The sequence below is a fragment of the Equus quagga genome, chromosome 13 (genome assembly GCF_021613505.1).
Source record: "Equus quagga isolate Etosha38 chromosome 13, UCLA_HA_Equagga_1.0, whole genome shotgun sequence".
Lineage (NCBI taxonomy): Eukaryota > Metazoa > Chordata > Mammalia > Perissodactyla > Equidae > Equus > Equus quagga.
This window is the reverse complement of record NC_060279.1, coordinates 52,951,926-52,956,514: the sequence shown is the minus strand read 5'-3', so window position 1 is coordinate 52,956,514 and position 4,589 is coordinate 52,951,926. Positions and strand designations below refer to the sequence as shown.

The window sequence follows — 4,589 nt, the reverse complement described above, 5'->3', positions numbered from 1 at the left end:
TCTTAGTCCTGCTGGGTTAGGGTAAAACAGTGCTCTGAGCCACCAGACAACCACGAGTGACAACTTTATTGCTCCAAGCACTTTACATGACTGTCACCAAACAGCAAATATATAAAAAGCACAACCTATTGTACAATCATTCTGACTTCTTGACTAATACACTGTACAGATGCTTCCCAGGCCTCGCCCCCAGTACGATGGATGCGTTTCAGGGGCAGCAGCTGCACTTGTCCGAGCCCCCTTTGCAGACGCAGCCCCGGGCACACTTGGCACAGCCTGGTGGGCAGCAGGGACAGCAGCCTGAAAGGGTCAGGAGAGGAACAGATCAGTTCTGGGTCAACTCTCCCATCTTACCTCTTCCCCTCCCACCACTTAGAGGAGCTGGAAAAGAAGAGCATGCCACAGGCTTCAATCCACATCACCAAAAATCCTGGGACAGGAAGGTGTGGGATGTTAGAGATGGAGGGGATCTCAGGGGTCATCCAGAGTCCATCAGAGGCCCAGAGAGGGGAAGAGGTTTGCCCAAGGTGATTGGACAGTGGCAGATCCAAGAGTAAAACTCAGGGCTCGTGACTCCAGACCAGTGCTCTATCCCTTTCACCACTTGGCGGGCTAGAAGCTCCTCTAAGCCTCTTCCTGCTCCAGACACTGGAAACACCGTGGATCCCGCATCCCCAGGGGGGCTGCAGCCCTGAGGAGCTCAGCTTTCAGCTCGGATCTCTCCCAAATGGGTCAAAGGCATTCAGAAGCCCGGGGACCCCACCGTGGCTGGAGGGTTGAGGATGGAGGGAACGGGCTTTCCTAGCTCCGAGCCAGCAGTGCCCTGGTCACCCAAACTCACTTTTTCGACATGTTTTACAGTTGCAAGTTGTACATTTGCAGTTGTCTCCACAGAGGCAGATTCCTTCTAGAAGAGAAGACAGAGCCACAAACGTGAGGACTGAGGTGGCATGGGAGACACAAGGTGTGCTGCAGACGGGCACGGTGGCAGGGCTTCTGGGCTGTCCTGGGGCAGTGACTGGACAAGGGGGTGAAGATGCTGCCGAGCATCGCCCCGAGTGGTGAGGACCCTCCAGTGGTTCCCAGTCACTGTGCGTGGACAGAAACTTGGGTGGTTGCATCAGCCCTGCCGCTCCCCAGGATACTCGTTAAAATGCGGGTTCCTGGGACCAGTCCTTGAGATATTATGATTCATAGGTCAGGGTCAGGAAAAGGAATAGTTTTTTTTTCTTTTTTTTGACAAAGATTAGCCTGAACTGACATCTGTCCCCAATCCTCCTGTTTTTGCTAAGGAAGATTGGCCCTGAGTTGACATCCATGCCCATCTTCCTCTGCTTTATATGTGGGACACCACCACAGCACAGCTTGATGAGCTGTGTGTAGGTCTGTGCCCAGGATCTGAACTGGCAAACCCTGGGCAGCTGAAGCAGAGCGTGCGAACTTCACCACCACGCCATGGGGCCAGCCCCAGGAATCAGTTTTTTTAGAAAGTGACCCAGATGATTCTGATGTGCAATCAGGTTTGAGAACCACAAGTCTAGGCCAACTCCACCAAGCCCAAGGTCCCCTGGGGCTGTCGAACCCTTTTATACCGTCCTCACCCTTTCAAGGTATCAGGCAAGATGGAAATCCTGCTTGCATGGGAGAAACAGCAAAGCGTGTAAACAAGCCCAAAGGGACAGCCACAACCACAGCTTGTTTTCATCTCATAAAAACCATCTACACTTCAAAAAAAATGAATCCCATCTATCGTTTTGAGCTTCAAGATGCTGGAAGCTTCTGCGTCTTTGGCAAGTTTTTGGTACAGACATGTCCTGTTAAGGACCGGGGAGGCTTGTAAGGCTTTTTGATACCGTTTCCCAAGGCCGTAAAACCCAGATGGCTCTGAACCCTAACCTCTCTCCTCCTGGCGAGCGTGCTTCCGTGGAATTAAGGGGTTTCAGAGACTTGGGAGTCCACATACACTTCTAATAACTCCCCTGCCTCTGCGAGAGCTTTTTCATTTTAGCACTTTCACAGGAACCCTGAGAAGTGGTCAGCTGGGGGTGGGTAACCCTAGTTTTCAGATGGGAAAACTGTGGAAATAATACATGTCAGAAGTGAATAGCAGCAATGGACCAAAACCAGGTTGCCAGCTTCTGGGCCGGAGATCGTCCCCCACCCTCGTGGCCCGCCGCTAGGTTCCCCACAGTCATCCTGGTCAGCACATCAGCCTGGTGGCCAACAGAGTGGGAGTTGCCCCAGAGGTTGCCAGTCTGAGACAAACCCATTAGCGCCTCCTAATCGAAAGAAGAGAAGCGTTAATCAGAGTCCCCTGGGCTCGCTGTAGGAAGCTGGTGCAAGGTCCCGGGATCCCAAGGGGGGCATCCTTACTCACCAGACATGCAGGAGCATTCCCTGGGGTCCATGGTCCAGGCGTCCGAGAGGCTCCGGTGCTGTCACAGCTGGGGGCGGGAGGCTGAGTGAGCAGTCCTCAGAGTCTCCCTATTTATAGCCGTGTAGGTGTAGACTTCGGCTTACCCCACCTCTCCCTGGGGCCAGACGCCCTGCACACGGCGCAGCCAGACGCCGCGGGCTGGAGGTTGGGGAGAGAGGCCAAAGAAGGGCAGAGGAGAGCGAGAGCAGTACAGTCATTCTGGTGGCTTTTCACAAGGGATGCAGGTGGCTGTACCCACCCGCCTGCCCACCTGCCAAGGTGTCAGGGAGCCAGGTCAGCTCACATGGTACTTGCGGTGCTCGGATTGGCAGTGACGTCCATCCAGGCTCCGAGTTCTGTGCATTCTATTATCTACCATTTCTGTTCCCTCCTTCACAGGGGCTGCTCCCACCCTGCCTCAGGGCCTCACTCTCCTTCCCTTGGCTGGCTGTGAAAGCCCTTACCATGGGCAGGAGGGGCCGTATCCTGGACCCTGTCTTTTGAAGGCTCCACTCAGGTCCTGTCCTGGTCTCCAGCCCCCATGGATGAGAAGGCCCAAAGTCAGGGGCATGTGCCCACCTGGAGCCTGCAACCTCTCCTTCTAGGCCACACACAGAGCACCCTGGATTCTGGAAATTTTGTCATCCCAAGCCTGCTTGCTTCCAAGGGTTTGCTCAGTCCTCCTCCCCAGGTTCCCAAGGGCAGACGTGCAGCCAGTGTGTATCCCTCCAGGCCTGGAGGGTTGCTGGGGGTGGCTGTTTGATGGGGGTGCTAACGAAGTTTGGAGGTGTGGGCTGGGTGCCCGCAGGCGTGTGCGAGGCCTCTCAGAGCGGGGAAGGAGTCAGGGCTAGGAAGAGAAGGGAGGTGGGCCGCAGACTGGGGTTGGGGCCATGGGGCAGGTCTCCTGGCTCCTCCGTGTTCCAGCATAAGGATCTAGGGTCACACATTTGAACCTGGCCCTCCAGGTTGCTATGAAGCTCTATTTCTCAAGGTAGGAGGATAGAATGTGTTTTATTTGTTTGTTAATTTGATGTATAACTTTTAAACATTTTAGCCAGGTGGTATTAGACCTCCATTGTACTCTTGCTCTGCCCCCCTAAACATTAGGAGGGGCCTGGAATGAGCCTCCTGTGGTCTCGCATCCTCCTCTTCATTCCCCACACTGCCCCACAGACACACACCTAAAAACAGCATTGGCCTCGAGACTCTCTTGCTCAAAACCTTCAGTGGCTCCCCACCATCTGCTGAATGGAGCCCAGACGTCTTAGCCTTGCATGCCGAGCTCAACCGACCTTTCCAAGCTCAGTGCCCACGACTCCCTTCTACCTGCTCCACCCAAACAGAGGGCCTCCCGGCTCCCTGCACTTGCCTGGACTTTCCCACCTCCAGGCCTTGGCTCCTGGCAGGTGTTCATCCTTTCCGTCTCACCTGAGTCCCAATAAATCCTCCCCATTTACCGAGGCATTAGCTCAAATGTGATTTCTTGAGCGGTAGACGCAGGAGAGGATTTGGGGGAGATTTAACCAGCCCCCAACTCCAGCATAACCCCGTTCTTTGATGAGGCAGCTGACGGCTCTTCAGTCCTATGTACAATCCCCTCCAGATGATGCGGCATCCAGCTTCCCCCACAAGCTGCCATCCTCACGCTCTCTCCACGTAGAAATTCTGGAGTTGCCTCTGGTTGTATTTCCTGCAGGAGGCTGCCTCTGATCTCTCCCTTTCTCAGCTGGAAGAAACCTCTCCCTCTGTGGCCCCTCAGTGATGCATGTGTACGTTTCTTGTGACCTTTGCTACTTTCTATTCTGCTGTATGATTATTTGTGTGCGTGGCTCTGATGCCCCTCGCCTCAATCTGGGAGCTCTCAGGGCCGAGACCCATGTCTGGAGCATCTCCCTACCTGCACAGTGTTCTGTGTCGTGGATGTTGGATGAATGAATGAATCAGATGAATAGTTGAATGACTGAAGACATGAATGAGAGCGTGAGGGGGCATGTAAGAGAACAAGTGAATGAGTGAGTGAATGACGAGTGGACAGGTTCGCGAGCATCCTGCATATGGGGGCTGAGGACTCTGCTGAAAGATGCTGGCATCATTCGGAGAGGCAAGAAGTGGAGCCTGGCTGTAACCAGTGGAGACAGTTCCTCCCTGTTGGTACGTTAGTGGGGTCTCCATC

General features: G+C 54.2%; 1 long non-coding RNA gene across 1 annotated transcript; it reads right to left on the bottom strand.

Annotated features, from left to right (window-relative positions):
- Positions 1-268: 268 nt before the first annotated feature.
- Positions 269-2,477, bottom strand: LOC124250637 (uncharacterized). Its single transcript, XR_006891589.1, has 3 exons — positions 2,378-2,477; positions 842-904; positions 269-300 (listed from the first exon to the last, which is right to left on the bottom strand). It is a non-coding gene; the product is annotated as an uncharacterized LOC124250637 (long non-coding RNA).
- Positions 2,478-4,589: the final 2,112 nt, after the last annotated feature.